This window comes from Callospermophilus lateralis, unplaced genomic scaffold (genome assembly GCF_048772815.1).
Source record: "Callospermophilus lateralis isolate mCalLat2 unplaced genomic scaffold, mCalLat2.hap1 Scaffold_86, whole genome shotgun sequence".
Taxonomy (NCBI): domain Eukaryota; kingdom Metazoa; phylum Chordata; class Mammalia; order Rodentia; family Sciuridae; genus Callospermophilus; species Callospermophilus lateralis.
Window position 1 is genome coordinate 6680201 of NW_027516693.1, and position 17559 is coordinate 6697759.

General features: G+C 34.5%; 1 pseudogene; it reads left to right on the forward strand.

The window, feature by feature from the left end:
• Positions 1-3789: 3789 nt before the first annotated feature.
• On the forward strand, positions 3790-4975 carry LOC143641139 (methionine aminopeptidase 1 pseudogene; annotated as a pseudogene).
• Positions 4976-17559: the final 12584 nt, after the last annotated feature.

Consider the following 17559-nt stretch of genomic DNA (forward strand, 5'->3'; position numbering starts at 1 on the left):
TGGAGGAAGTTTTTGATTAGAAAATTACCTTGTTTTCTTGTTTGTATAGTTTTCTATGTTTTGATTCTCAAACTCTCTACCAGTTTTCCAAATATTCTCTCAAGATTTTTAGTTCCCTCAGTCGTTGTATCAATTTTCTTTTCTGAGACAGTTTCTTCCAGGGCCTTCTGACCTGAATGTGGACTGGTGATATTTCTATTTTTCTGACCTAAATGTCGACTGGTGATATTTTTGTTTATTAAATAGTTCTCATCGTGTAATTTTCCTTCATTTCATTCTGGGCATTCTTTGGCCATTCTCCCATAATGGTTTCTTCATTTCTTATATTCCAGATTTTTCTTTTATTAATATTTATATTCATTTTACAATAGCAGAACCCACATAAGCTTAATGAGAAAGAATATATGGGAGATAAGATTGTTTACCTTGGTGTATATAGGAGTATGTTACTATGACAAGTCATTGATAATTTGTTTGAATGTTGAATTCTGTTTTGGAAATTAGTGTTGTTTAGCTTTTAGTATTACTATTAAAATCTGGAAATATTTCACTGCTACTTGTATATCATCCATTCTTTTTTCTCCCTAACCCCCAGTCTTGGAGGAGGTTCTCTGTCTCTGAAGCTGTGACAGTGTTTATATTTGTGTTTGTTTGTGTGTGTGTGTGTGTGTGTGTGTGTGTGTGTGTGTTTGTGTGTGTGTGTGCATTTAATTCAGGAGCACTGTACCCTTGAGCTGTATCCCAAACTCTTTGTTAATTTTTACTTTTTTTTTTTTTAAATTTTGAGACAGAGTCTCACTGAGTTTCTGATTCTGACCTTGAATTTTGATCCTCCTACCTCATTCTTCTTCTGAGAACCTGGTGTTATGGGTGTATTCTGCTATACCCTTACAGAATTTGAAAATTGTCCTTTTTTTCTTGGAACTGGGTACTAGAATGACCATTTAGACTTATTTTATTGATAACTTTACCCTTCTTTTTTTGTGCCTGATGATTCTTTTTTAAGTCCTCTTTATGGTGAATTGTAACCCAATCAGAAAATGTATATAAATAAAAAATATACAATTTACAGAACACCAGTATTTAACCATCACTGAGCATGATGTGTGTTGAAGTTAGCACACTGTCAGCAATTTTCTCAGCATATCTCTTTAAAAGATACCCCACTTTTATGGTAGTCACTGATTTTTTTATGATTTTCTCATCTAATAAGGTGTCCCTAAATACCATAGTTAGGTTTGTCTGATTTTGAACTTTTTAAAGAGATTAGAATGAGTTCAATCATATGTGTTTTTATTTTTTTAATCTGGCTTCATTATGTTAATAATATTTTGAAGATAGATCCATGTTTTTATTATTAATGCTATTTTTTGCTACATGTTGTATGAATATGCCACAATATATTATTACACTCTAGTAATAATTTCCAGTTTGGGAATTATAACTAATAATGTTACTTACAATCTTCCTGGTGCATGTCTTCAAGTATACATGTAAGTAATGTCTCTCAAATAGTGATATGTAATAGAATATAATGTGAAATATATATATATATATATAATTTACTTTTTCCAAGCTACATTTAAAATTAAGTAGACAGAGATAAAGTTGATTTTAATGATATATTTTATTCAGCCTAATAAATATATAATCATTGCAACACATGATGGATTAAAAAAATTAAGATAATTGTCATTTTTATACTAAATATTTTAACTCTGGCCTGTGTTTTATACTCTTTAGAGCCTGTATCAATTCAGTGGAGCTACATTGTAGATGTGCATTATCCATATTTGACCAATGTCTACTGTATTAAATGCTTAACTGTAAAGAATATATATGTATATGTTCATGATAAGACACATTCTGACAGATTGTTAGGTGATTTTGTCCTTGTTTGAACATCATAAAAATACATACACAGAAATAGATAATATTAGATAATCACATACTGTGGCCCACTGTGGCCTATTATTGCATATTATTTTATAGTAAACTTGCCATGTTTGATTTTTAAGAGATGGGGTCCTACTTTGACTGTCACCAATCCCCTGGATTAAAGTAATCTTTTTGCTTTAGCAATCCCCCTTTCTCATTTTCCAAAATGCTGTGACTATATGTGGATAACACCACACCTGGTTATGCACTTTTAAAATAAGTAGCAAGACTCCAAAATTAAAAAAAAGTATGGGAGAACAAATATACAAATGAATAACAAACATGCTCATTATAATTATCAAATGTTATTCACTTTTCAGAATTGTATGTGCTATACTTTGATATGACTGGAAGAACTGTAAGTTTGTTTATACTAAGATCACCACAAACACATGAGTATCATGTTGATGTCAAGACAGCTACGACTTCATTATGTATTAAGGATTTTTTTCAGTTAGATTATAATCTTTTTTGGTGGTACTAGGGATTAAAGCCAAGGATTCTCTACCACCAAGCTACATGTACAGCCTTTTATTGTTATTACTTAAAAAAATTAAAACATTGTCTTGCTAAGCTGCCTAGGCTGGTTTCAAAACTTCAGTCCTCCTATTAGCTCGAATTGTAGGTGTGCACCACTGCACCTGGCTAGCTTCATTATAATCTTATGGGATCACTGTCATATATGTGATGTGTTGCTGAATAGAATCTCATGTGACTCACGTATGTATGAAATTGTGAATTTGTGCCATTTAATGCTCCAACAGCAGTGTAAGAATGTTCCTATTGCTCCAAATTATCATCAATATTTGATAATAATTTTGCTGACTGGTTAGTGGATAATAGTTTTCAATATTGCCTGAGTTGCATTTCCTTATTTCCTAAAGAGTTAGAGCACCTTCGTATGTATATTGGCTATTTAAATGTGAAGTGCTTGTATTTTTTTCTTTATTTTGTAGAACATAGATCAATCCCAGGCCTTGCTCATGCTAGGCAAACACTCTACTACTGAGCTGTATCCCGTATGCATACCCCCATCTTCTTCTATTAGGGTTTTGATACCTTTTTTTCCTATTGAAGGTTTAGGTGTCCTACATATATTCTGGATATGAATAATTTTGTTATATGTGTCACATCCATCTCCACTTCTGAAAGTTAATTTTTTTCTTCTTTGAGGTGGCTTTTGATGAATCTGAGTTAAATGTGGTTAAAGTGTGTTATCCCTTCCCTGTATGATTAGTAACATATGTGTTCTATTTAAGAAGTCTTTTTTCTACCTAAGGTCATAAAGATATATGTTTACATTATCAGAACTTTAATAAATATGTTTAGTTAAGAGGTATGAAAGCCTGCAAGTATTGATTTGTATTTTGAATATGAAGTAGGGATTGAGGTTGATTTTTTTCCATATAGGTGTCTTTAATTGTTCAGTATCATTCATCCACTTTGCCCCAATTCTCCGTTGTCTACACTCTCCCATACTCTAATGTCACTTGTTGTAAACCAAGGGTATAAATGGTCTTGCTTCTGAACAATCTCATCTTTTCCATCAATCTATTTCTCTATCCTTATGCAAATATCATTAATTGCTGCAGGTTTGTAGTAAATGATAACAACTAGAGAAGAAAATAATTGTGCTTCTTTAAAGATTATGTTACTGATTTTCTTAACCTTTTGAATTTCGTATGTTATTTTAAAAATTATCTTGTCAATACAGGCTGCTTGATTTGACTGCAATTTTGCTAACTTCCTGTGGGGAATTAACATAGCCCTTCAGAAAATATTAAATCTGATAATAACAAAAATAGTATCTTCCTCTTCCTCGGTGAGGCGCTCCTCCGGCAGGCAGGCAGCATGGCGGCCGTGGAGACGCGGGTGTGCGAGACGGACGGTTGCAGCTGCGAGGCCAAGCTCCAGTGTCCCACCTGCATCAAGCTGGGCATCCAGGGCTCGTACTTCTGCTCGCAGGAATGTTTTAAAGGAAGTTGGGCTACTCACAAGTTACTACATAAGAAAGCAAAAGATGAAAAGGCAAAGCGGGAAGTGTCTTCCTGGACTGTAGAAGGTGATATAAACACTGACCCCTGGGCAGGTTATCGATATACTGGTAAACTCAGACCACATTATCCACTGATGCCAACAAGGCCAGTGCCAAGTTATATTCAAAGACCAGATTATGCTGATCATCCCTTAGGAATGTCTGAATCTGAACAGGCTCTTAATGGTACTTCTCAAATTAAATTACTCTCATCTGAAGACATAGAAGGGATGCGACTTGTATGTAGGCTTGCTAGAGAAGTGCTGGATATTGCTGCTGGGATGATTAAACCAGGTGTAACTACTGAAGAAATAGATCATGCTGTACACTTAGCATGCATTGCAAAAAATTGCTATCCTTCTCCCCTGAATTACTATAATTTCCCAAAGTCTTGTTGTACTTCAGTGAATGAAGTCATTTGCCATGGAATTCCAGACAGACGACCTTTGCAAGAAGGTGATATTGTTAATGTGGACATCACTCTTTATTGCAATGGTTATCATGGGGACCTGAATGAGACCTTTTTTGTTGGAGACGTGGATGAGGGAGCACGGAAATTAGTTCAGACCACATACGAGTGTCTTATGCAAGCCATCGATGCAGTGAAACCTGGTGTTCGATACAGAGAATTGGGAAATATTATTCAGAAGCATGCTCAAGCAAATGGATTTTCAGTTGTTCGAAGCTACTGTGGGCATGGAATACACAAGCTTTTTCATACAGCTCCCAATGTACCCCACTATGCCAAAAACAAAGCAGTTGGAGTGATGAAATCAGGCCATGTATTTACAATTGAGCCAATGATTTGTGAAGGTGGATGGCAGGATGAAACCTGGCCAGATGGTTGGACTGCAGTGACAAGAGATGGGAAACGGTCTGCTCAGTTTGAGCACACGCTGCTGGTAACGGACACTGGCTGTGAAATCCTAACCCGGCGACTTGATAGTGCGCGGCCTCACTTCATGTCCCAATTTTAATTTCTCCTAAGATGACACATCTCAGTAATGCCTTCTTACTGTACTATGCATTTTATTGAGAGTACAGAAAGGATGAGGCAATTTTTTATCACTTGTATTGTTTTGATTATAGATAAGGAAGGACACAGCATTTGATATGTCTTCAAGAGCTTGTCTTGGGTCTGAAAAAACTGAGAAGAATAAAGGAATCCTTGTTCAACTCCTTTCAGTACCCCCTCCCCATCCCGGCCCCTGTCTCATTCTCTGCACACCTGTTTTCTTATTTGCCCCTTGAGCACTTTTTCTTAGACCTGCTTCTATAGTTGCTTTAATCACTGCCACAAACTGGCTATCAGGAGCCAGCTGCTTTTCAGGCGATTGTTGAAGATGAGAATCCTTGAAACTTTAGCAACACATGTTGCTCCAGATTTTTTAAATTATATATATATGGAAATATATATGCATACATTTTAAATTCCATGTATGTAATTACCGAACACTATGTGACCTTGGTTTGGGTTGATTCTGCTCTGACAGGGTTTTTTGCTGTCATAAGTGGATCTATAGTTTGTAGAGATTTAATTCCTAGTTGGGAATTGGCCTCCTCCCTTCCTAATGCTAATTATTTATCCTGGTAATTGTGTGTAGGGAAGCACTCACTCAGTGAGACTTTCTTTCCAATGTGGACTCTGTGTCAGTGAATGAATGTGGTAAAATTCACTTTGGAAGAAGTTATCAGGCTTTTTAAAGTCTAGTTTATGACAAAAATAGCTATGCTCCATGTGGTGGCTGGCTGTTGCGGGGCACAGGAATTTGTAATACTCTATTTCAGACCTTTATTTGGTCAGAAATGGGAGGTAGAAAACCTCCTTTTTTCCCTCTCTTTTATTTCAAGGGCATACCTTGAAGATACTCAGAGAAGGGTGGAGGTTGTGCTGTAGAGGGTGATGGGTAAAGAGTTCTGAGATGTCTCTAGCTGTGAGCACAGTAAGTCAGGTGGGCTGTGAGAGTAATCCTGACAGTGAAGAGAAAGGAACTTCTTTGAGCACTGTAACCTGCAGTAGGGATGCAGCTGTCCTTGGTTTGCTGGGAATTAAAAAATAAAAATAAAAAAACCACCTCACCTATGCTTAGTTGACTCATTAGCAGTGACCTCAGCTACCCAGTGTGTGTGTTCCTTTCAGCAATTGTCCAAATAGAAGTTTATCCAGTGAAGACCAATCAGATCATCAAGTGCTTGTTAGCGTGTACTTGATTACTGGGTATCTGGTAACTTTCTGGTAATACAGTTTGATGCCACTGACACATATACTTGTAAGAGAACATCTTTCCCAGAGTGCCTCAGACCTTATTGCTTTAAGAGAATTATGATGTTTTCATTACTTTTATTATTTTAATGATTTACTAAAGTGACTGAATCTGGTATAGACTTTTTGGGGGTATGTGTGAAGTTTTTATCAATCTGTAATATTTGTGAATGGAATGCCTTGTAATATGGATGTTAATATAATGTGTAAAGGGAGATTAAACAGTTTGATTATCCCACCATGTAGTCATTAACTTTGTTGCATTTGTTTGGTATTTCATAGGGAATTGGTGTGAATGGGGAGGCTGATTTTATAATCTAAAATAAAACTCATGACCATCTGAGTAAAAAAAAAAAATAGTATCTTGTTCTTAGAACTTCAATTTCTCTTAATAGTATAATTTTCTCCTGAGGAGTCTTCTTATTTTAGATGATTCAGTCCAAAGTACATGATATTTTATTCTATTATAAGAGCTATTATTTGAAAATTTTATCTGTTAGCTTTGTAGCTGGTACATAAAAATGAAAGTTTACTTTTCATGAATTCAAATAACTTATCTGTATAACAGGTGTATCTTGTATGGGAGTATTAATCTGGTGTCTCTAGAGAAGCTAAACTAATAGTCTGCACACACAAATAGAGACATTTAAAAATACATTAACTATAAGGGAATTGGTTCATACAGTTATGGAGGCTAAGATGTCCAAAATCTGTATTGGACAAGTTGGAGACCTATAATTATATAGTTCCAGTCTGAGTCTGAAGGCCAGACTGAGGCTTTCTCCTGAGAGCTCATGATCTGAGTTCCAGTGAGAGTCATAATCCAAATGCAGAAGACTGACACCTCACTTCAAATACAAACAGAGAAAGATTTCTTTATTACTCATTCTTTTAAGTCTATTCAGGTCTCTAGTAGATTAGATGAGGCCACCCACATAGAAGAGGGTATATTGCTGTACTAATTTTGCCAATTTAAATGTTTATTTTATCTAGAATAACCCTCAGATACTCAGACACAATATATAACCAAATATCTAGGCACCTAAAATCAGCTATCACAAGGCACAATAGAATTAACTACAAATTACTTTCTTCCTTACAAATTCTGCAACTAAAAATATAAAATCTGTTGATTTTAACAAAAGTAGTTGTCTGAGAAAATGCTCATATTAAAGAAGAATGGTTAAACAACAATGAGTTAAGTATTTATCTCAGAAAGTTAGCAAAAGAACAGCAAGTTAGCAAAATAACAGAAAAACAGAAGAAATAATAAAAATTAAGCAGAAATAAATAAAAAATACAATTTATATCAATGCAGTCAAGAGGTGATTCTTGGAAAAATTCACAAGATTGATAAACTTTTGAGGTACTAAATCAAGAAACAGAATGGACATACAAATAACTAATATTAGCAGTGAGGGAAGGGAGTTCATTATAGGTCTTTTAAGACTTATTTTAATACTTATATAAGAGGCTATAATACTTTGTTAATGTTAAATGCTTTTGCACTGACTTTTTTCAAGGAAGGTCCACTCAGAAAATGGTAAATCCTAAATCATAAGCCATTCATTAATTGGTATTCGTTGGTTTCATAGTGGGTACATGATCCAGATATGAGGGAGAATGTTTTGCTAAATTTTGAGAATTTAAATGAAAGAGTCAACTTCATGCTTTTTCTTTGTAGGCTGAATTTAATTACCAACTGAATGTTAAAAATAACTATGAGATTATTAAAGATTTCAGGGATTTTTTTGTTTATTTCTTGGTCATTGGTACTAATATCCTTTTAATACCATGCCATAAAAGTTTAAGAAAATACATGCATTCAGTTAACAAGTACTGATAAGACACCTAATATATAATAGGGAATGTTACTTATGGTATTTCTTATATCCAAAAAAAGGGTTCAGCATAGTTATATGATGACAGTGAGCAACATTATAAAACTTGAGTAGCACCTACTTAAAAAAGCATCTGTATGATTTGTGTAGTAGTATGTTTTTTTCAGAGGCACCTTTATTGCTGGGATTTTTTAACCTGGTGGCAGTATTAATTGACTTCAAAGTATCCATGATTTTTTAAAATTATACAAAAATACCCACAGACAGACAGACAGACAGACACACACACACACACACACACACACACACACACACACACACAAACACACACACTTTACTTTTTTGTTTTAGGAAGAAGAGTACTCAATGGCTGTGGGCTCACTCGGTCCAGCCAAAGCCCACTGAAGAGCTAAGGAGGTTGTGGTGACAAAGTCAAAAAGAAGCCTCTGGTGACCAGTTTCACAGAATTTGTTCCACATTATTATTGCATAAGAAAGCCTTTTATGCATAGTCTGTTACCTAGTAAATTTAGCTGAGGGCCATTATAATTCAGTGAGCAAGCAACACACTTAAAAGTGGCATCCAATGGGCTAAAAGTTCCCTGACAAAAATCAGAAAGAAAAGGAACACAATGTGCACGTGAGGGTGGCCAGGTTACCATGGTGATGGGGCTGGTTGTGGTTGGTGTTCCGAACCACAAATATCCGGACCAGTGTGTGGAGCACTATGAGCCCTCACAAAGGAAAGTAGGCTTATTTCCAGCTTACATGCCCAATAAATGGCCTTTTCACATATTTTCAAAAGATCCAAAAAATATATGAAAAAAATACACCCATTAGATAGACTATGCCTGACACGTAGTTGAGATGATAGAAACCAAAGCAGATGTATGAATTAAGTGCTGAATAAATTTATGTCTTGATTTTCAAAGTTTTTAAAAATATTCTACACATTAGGAAATTCTTTTCTCTTTCTGCTGATACTAGTTGTTATCTTTGACAAGGAGAGAGAGAGAGAGAGAGAGAGAGAGAGACAGAGAGACAGAGAGACAGAGAGACAGAGAGAGAGAAAGAGAGCTGCCCCTAATATGAAGAGAGAAAATCAAAAGAACTTAAAGGTTTTCCAGCTGTCTATAATTCTTTTTGGTAGGAATAACAGGAGACATTTTTATTCAATGGGGAAATAAAAGCATTCAAACTGAAATGTAGGCTACTTTAAATTCCTTTAGGAATTTGATATTTGGGACATAGGACATTTTTACCTTTATATATTTTTAAATGTTCAGTATAATGACTCTGAAAATTTTTCATAAAATATAGAAAAAAGAATACTAAAGTTTTCAAAAGTACTTACATAACTATTAGACCAACCAAGAAATGATGGGTGTTTAGGAGGGGGGCAATTTGTAGGATAAAGTTGACTTACCATAAATATAATGTTTTCATAAGAATAAAAATGAGACTTGGAAAAATCAATATGAAAGAGAAATTTGACTTAATGAAAAACTGCTTTCCTCAATTTTATTTACTTGTTTTGCAAAATGTGATAACTATATTTTTTATAGTTACTCATAATTTTAATTCTTCTTTGGAAGGTCTTAATTACAGAGCATGGTGACCTGGGTAATAGCCGATTTTTAGATCCAAGAAACAAAATTTCCTTTAAGTTTGATCACTTACGGAAAGAAGCAAGTGACCTTCAACGAGAGGAAGTAGATGGAGGTTTGAAGTCTTGGAGAGAATCCTGTGACAATGCTTTAAGAGCCTATGTGAAATATCATTATTCCAACGGCTTCTCTACTGTTAAGTATCTGTCTGCCTGTTTCATTATCAAAGTGTTATATTTCTTACATTTACCATTTCGCTTGGGAATTTTGGCCAACCAAACATCACTTCTTCCTTAGTTATGGTCTCTGTATTTTATTCCCTAAATCTTTTTTAAAATATTTTTTTAGTTGTCAGTGGGCATTTATTTATTCATTCATTCACTTATTTATTTATTTATATGTGTTGCTGAGAATCGAACCCAGTGCCTCACACATACTAGGCAAGCGTTCTACCACTGAGCCACAACCCCAGCCCCCTAAATCATTTTTTAAAGGAGTATAAATACATGAAAATTTTCTTTATAAAATCACAATGCATAATAATTTTGAATTTCTGTATGTTCTATTTCATATTTATCTTATTTACTTATGAAAAAAATTGCCTTATATCAAAAATTAAGTTTTTAAATACTTTAACTTAGACTTAGGGAAATATGTTAAAATTGTTGAGAGATTTGTTGTCCACATTTGTGTCTTTTTGGCATAGGCATTTATATAAAAATCTACTTCTGCATAGTTAATATAGTTTTCACTAGATAATCAAAACTGTTTTGAAATAAACTTTAGAAACCCAGAGTAATTTTATTTTATTTTTTACCATCTCTTGGGCTCTAACTGATAAATTTGGCTCTAACATGATTTCCCCTTTATAATATTGTGACAAGAAAAAATATGTATGGAATGTTTAATTTTTTATTTGTTTGTTTGTTTGTTTTGGTGGTGCTGTGAATTGAACCTAGGGTTTTGTGCATGTGAAACAAGGACTCTACCAGCTGAGCTGTATCACCAGCCTCAGAATGTTTAATAATTTTTTATTATTGTATTTTAAACTTACATGAATTAATAAAATCATGATGTTTTGAAATATGTATACACTGTGGAATGGCTAAACTGAGCTAATTAACATGTATTAACTAACAGGTTTTTTTTAATGAGAATGCTGAAAATCTAATCTCTAAGCAATTCTCAAAATCAATATATTAACTAGACTATTTTAAATATGTGATGATGATGAGTTAAATAGCAATATAGAAAGTTAGTTAAGAGCACTTACATTTAAACTTTAATAACTGGTTTGAGTCTTAACCCTGCCACCTAACTAGCTGTGTGAGCTTAGGTAAATGACTTAATAGTTCTATGTCTGTTTTCTCATTTAAAATGGAATTATTTCTTACCACATAGTATTGATGTGAAGATTAAATGAGTTAATGATGCATTTACAATGCTTAAAACAGTGGCACAAAGTAAGGCCTGCCTAAATGGTAGATTTCTTTCTTTCTTTCTTTCTTTCTTTCTTTCTTTCTTTCTTTCTTTCTTTCTTTCTTTCTTTCTTTCTTTCTTTCTTTCAAACCCATCTTGGTTGATACCAGTACAGAATTCCTTTCTGGAATCCAGCATTGCAGTGGGAGACTTGATACACTTTCTTTTAGATATTGGCTGTTCAATCCTAAATATACTTTCAGTTTGTCATTTGTTACCTATTCAAAGTTTGTCATTCCCCATTCTTAATTTGGAGAGTTTCAATGGCAAATAACCTCAGAGGTCTTTTTTATTTCTCTTAGCTATCAAATGAGCAACACAAGTGCTGGAATTTTTCTAATGGTGTCTACTGTACACTAGTTTTCTATATTCTTATCTGTCTTGCTTAGTAATCTATTTTAGTAATTTCAACTCATTATTACCTATCACATTTTCTATGTGACATTTTCCAGATAATTCTTATTTGTCCTAGATGGGCATCTAATCCCCAACATTTTATTAGGTGTGAGTCTGACATAAAATCTTTTTCTCTTTCCTCCACATTGGAAAACTTTTCCGTTATACTTGAATTTGAGAAAGAAAGGTTCTTACTCTTGGTTTCATACTATCCTGTGTACTTTAAGACAATTTCATATGACTTTGTTTTCTCTTCTTATATAATTCTCATTACTTAGAAATGTTCTTATTTTTTCTTTACTTGAGATAAAACTTTAATCATGATAATACCTCTGAGTTGTTTCTCTTCATCTTGCTGTTTCTCCTCTGTTTTCTTCCTTACCCTCCAAATCATTGGGCCTTCTTCCCCTACAAGTGTCCTGTCCTCATTACTTATCCACTTATGAGCCTTTGAGTTTTCCTTTAGTCTCCATCCTATAGAAAGTGCTCTCTGACAGTATTAATGGTTCCTGAATCACTTGATCCAGTGACCATTTTTGTGGTCCTTGACTTCTGTGGCTGTTTCATACTGAGCCCAGAAAATAGAAATGATCTTTTGCTTAGACTGCTATTATCAATACCAATTAATTCTTTTTACTTTGTCTCTAATTTTCTAATATCCCAAAACTTTTAAAATACTCTTGAAAGTTCATAGCCCACTAAATATAGGGAAAGTAACACAGACTTAGTGTTAGAAAAACAATATGTTTGGGTTTTGTCTTCACCACTTATTCTCTTAAGAGACCTTGGACAGAAACCCTTATGAACTTCAGCTTTACCTTTTGTGGATGATAAACATGCCTTTTGTTTTATTTTGTTGTAGTTTTACCAGTTTTATTAGAGCAAATAGAAGATAATATGTGAAAACATTATGTGAACTCTAAAATTCGATGGCTTCTTTGCATTCCCTAGTAATTGTTTCCATTTATTTCTACTGTAAGGAAGAGTTGGTGTTTCTGTAACTACTGGCTAGACATTTCCATCTAGATTTCCCAGTTTGTTACTGATACCACCATCTTCCTAGTTATCCAGATGTACAAATACTTTGTTTGTTTGTTTAACCCTTCAGTTACAATATATTGCTAAACTTATGCATTCTGTCTGCAACCCTTCCTTTTCATTACCATTTGATAATACCCTAGATTATGACCTAAATTAATTTATGTGGTCTTCTTACCAGCCTCCAGCTTTTCTTCCATTTTTTCCTGTATAACAGTATTGGTCATTCTCCAAAAATAATAATGCTGGTCATATTCTCCCAAAATAATAGTTTTGGTCATGTTGTTTTACTCTCTTTCTGCTTCCTGCAGAATGAGATCCAAAGTTTTTACTTATATATACTACTGTATGGTCTAAATCTACAATTCTTTCTCCCACTAGTCTACTTTACACATACCCTCTAACCTGATGACCTAATTGCCATTCACTTAACAAATCCTTGATTTCATGCCTGAGCTGTTTATTGGTCTTTATTCTCAGTCTCTGCTTATCAGAATCTTATCTGCTTTGTAAAGCTCAGCTTAAATGGCACCTCCATTAAACTCTAAGCCAGGAGCAATATTTTCCTCTATTCATTGTACCTCTGTCTCTGTTAGAATTTAACAGAATCTAGGGCTGGGGTTGTGGCTCAGAAGTAGAGTGCTCATCTAGCATACACGGGGTACTGGGTTCAATCTTCAGCACCACATTAAAAAATAAAATAAGGGTATTGTGTCCACCTACAACTAAATATATATATATATATATATATATATATATATATATATATATATATATATATATATATATATATATATATATATATATTTAAGAATTTAGCAGGATCTGGTTGTGAGTGCTATGTTTTGCTTATTCTATCTGTCTCAAGGATTTAACACACTGCTTATGTGCATTGTATATCATTTAGATTAATTGTGTTTTTCTAGTCTGATTTTTTTCCCCAATAGGTTTATGCTAAAAGTATAGATGGGCAACAGACTATTATTGCATGTATTGAAAGACACCAGTCTCAGCCTAAAAACTTCTGGCAAGAAATAGATATTCTGTTTTGTTTCCATCTAATTATTTTGTAGAGAAATCAGCAATTTTTATCTATTTTGAGAATTTTTTTTTGCTGCAAACTGCACAGCAGTTAATTCAGATACCAGACCAGGTGATAAGGAGATGAAGACAAGACAAATAGAGAAAAAGATGGGGCCCCATGGTTCTCCATCCCCTGATGAGGGATGGACAACCCAGAGCCAGTTCAGCATGTTTATTATATAGGTTTTAACATCAAAAAGATTCATTGTGAGAAATTTTCTTAAAGATAAAAAGAACCAAAGTGGAGGGTATAAACAACCCAATTAGAACTATCAGCTTGTGCCCATAATTCTCCAACTGTCAACAGCTGTAATTAGAACCCAAGGTTAAGAACTGATAAGTCCCTGGCTAGCATGGAATTTCCCTTTGAACAGGGCATTGCCACAGCAGCTGGGCAGTCTCAAATCTAGGCCTTTGAGCAGAGAGTTCCCAGGAGGGACATCGCCAGACAGATCAAGGATTATATAATTCATTTGCTGCTCCCAACATTTATTAATTTATCATACATCCTAGTCCTTTTTATTTTTGAGACAGGGTTTCACTAGGTTGCTGAGGGTCTTGCTAAGTTCCTGAGGGTAGCTTTGAACTTCTGATTCTCCTGCCTCAGCAGGGTACATTTTTTTTACTTACAAGATTTTAGTTCTCCATCTATGAATTTAGACATTATTTAGATTCCTTCCAATTCTAATTTGGTTTGGGGGTTTTGTTTTTTTGTTTTGTTTTCTCCCCAATATGTGGGATTGAACTGAGGGGTGCTTTACCACTGAGCTACATCTCTACTTCTTGTTATTTTATTTTTTTTTTATTTTGACACAGGGTCTCACAAAGGTGCTGAGGCTGGTCTTGAAATTGCAGTTCTTCTGTCTTAGTCTTGTGAGTCACTGAGATTAAAGGAATGTGTCACCACACCCAGCTCCAATTCTAAGATTCTATAGCCATATCTTTTTAAAAATTACTTTTATATTGAGTGAGAACAAATGATTAATATAAAGTTGAAATTGAAATTATTGAGTTTTACTTGGGTAAGTGTTAGTAATACTTGAGTTGATTATGTAACTCAGCAGCCTGTCCATTTTCAGAAGAGCCTACCATGACAGGATGGGCATGGATCACTTCAAAGCAAACTAAGGAAAAGTGGAAATCCAGATGATTTAGAAAATGATTATGGTCAGGCCACTTGGTTCCAGACTTAGGTTTGAGTATGCCTTGGGTTTATCAAATTGGAAATGACTGGTCCCCTCCTCCCCAACCCCTCAAAATGTTTTTCAACTTATGTCCTCAGTGGTAAATCACCTATTTCTTGTGCCTCTTTCTAATTCTGCAGCACTGTATGTGTATGTTTTAATAGGAATGGTCGTTGGAAATCAGAGTGGAAGTTCACTATTACACCACCTACAGCCTAGGTGGTTGGAGTACTCAAGATTCAGGTAAGATTCCAACATGTTCATTGATCATGATAAAAAGTTTACATTTTTGGTTTGGGAGTATGACTCAGTGCTTGCCTAATATGCATAAGACCCTGGGTTCAATCTCCAGCACTGCCTAAATAAATAAAACTTCACATTTTAAAATAAACATGCAAGTTGGTCTTTTTTCTAGAATTAAAATAAGTACTAAATTATATGCAGATGCAAAGAGAGGTGGATGGAAGTGAGTAGAAATAAAAGCCTTCCTGGGGAGGTAGTTAAACAGAGATCTATTTTGGGTTGATAAAGATAATTATGTAGAGAATACTCTTTGCTTGTTATTTTTTTTTATGTGGTGCTGAGGAGCAAACTCAGTGCCTCACATGTGTGATGCCAGCTCTCCATTGCTTAGCCAAAACCCCAGCCCTGTTTTATACTTGTGTGTGTGTTTGGAAGGGGGGTCCTGGGGATTGAACCCAGGGTCTTATACATGCAAGGCAAGCACTCTACCAACTAAGGTATATCCCCAGCCCTATACATATATACTTTTTAATATAGAATGTCTGGTCACACTTTGGGAGAAGGCTTATTTCATTTTTATTATCTTTTAAAAGTCACAATGGAAATTATTTGAAAGAGACTTTAAGATATTTAGGCCTAGCAAGACACAGTGGCACATACCTGTAATCCCAGTGGCTCAGGAGACTGAGGTAGGAGGATCTAGAGTTCAAAGCCAGCCTCAGCAAAATGAAGGCTCAAAGCAATTCAATGATTTATTTTATTAGAGATAGGGTCTTGCTGAGTTTCTTAGGGCCTTGCTAAATTGCTGAGTCTGACTTTGAACTCAAGATCCTTCTGCCTCACACTCCAGAGTTCCTGGGTTTACAAGTATGTGCCACTGCATCTAGACTATGTCACACTTATTTTTATAGTGTAATTTCCCATCAAATATTTGGTTTTCAGTGATTTTCTTTTAACTCCCAAATAGATTTTTACTGCCAGTCAGATCTATGTACCTCCTGCATATTGATGATATTTGTATGGCCATGTCTCATGCACGTGTTAAGTATTAGGATCCATTAAAACTCCTTGGTTTTAAGAAAGAAACTAATTTTTCATGATTTTTATTATTTTTAATGTTTCTAAAGTGGAATCTTTTTTATCTTTGTCGTCACAATGTCTGGCCCAGTGCCTGGAATCAAAAACACAAATTTTTTTTTTGTTTTTATTTTTGTTTGTTTTTAAATATTTTTTTTAGTTGTTGATGGACTTTATTTTCTTTATTTTTATGTGGTGCTGAGGATTGAACCCAGTGCTTCATGCATGCTAGGTGAGCATGCTACCACTGAGCTACAGCCCCACACAAATGTTGTTTGAACTTAAATTTTATCTGGTAAGGAAAGAGGTTTTGTTTCTTCTTTCTTTTGTACAATATTGAACTCAGGTTCACTTTACCAATGAATTATATCCAGCCCTTTTAATTTTTTTGAGACAAGGTCTCATTAAGTTGCTAATACTGGCCTCAAATTTTTCATCCTCTTGCATTAGCCTCTCAGGTCACTGGGAATACAGGCATACACCATCAAGCCCAAAGAATTCTTAAATTGGGCTGCGGTTGCGGCTTAGTGGTAGAGCACTTGCCTAGCACATGTGGGGCACTGGGTTTGATCCCCAGCACCACATAAAAATAAATAAAAAATGGGGCTGGGGATGTGGCTTAAGTGGTAGTGTGCTCGACTGGCATGCGTGTGGCCCGGGTTAGATCTTCAGCACCACATACAAACAAAGTTGTTGTGTCTGCTGAAAACTAAAAAATAAATATTAAAAAATAAATCAATCTCTCTCTCTCTCTCTCTCTCTCTCTCTCTCTCTCTCTCTCTCTCTCTCTGTCAATCTATCTCCCTTTCTCAAAATATAAATAAATAAATAAAGATATTGTGGCCAACAACAACTAAAAAATAAATATTAAAAAAAGAATTCTTAAACTTAAATATTCTGTGAATTTTACTTTAATACCACTATGAATTATCATTGATTGTGTTAATTGTTCAGAATTGCTAAACATGGATTGTGAACTTAAAAGATAGCCTAAAGCATGAATCTGTGCATTAAGTAATAGGATTCTATATGAACTAAACATAAACATAAACTTGATCAAATACTTCCTCACACAGTTCACTATTATGAAGATGGCAATGTTCAGTTGATTAGTCATAAAGATGTATAAGATTTAGTAACTGTTTTGGTGAGTATACAATATTTGATGTCTTTTTCACTTTTGTCTTTTTTACTTTAAAACGTTTTGTTTTGGTCTGGAGTGCAATCCATCCATTATTTGTTGTTGTTTTGTTTGTTTGTTTAGTTATATATGACAATAGAATGTATTTTGACTTATACGTACCTGGAGCATAACTTCCCATTCTTATGGTTGTACATGATGTGGAGTTACCCTGGTCGTGTATTCATATATGAAC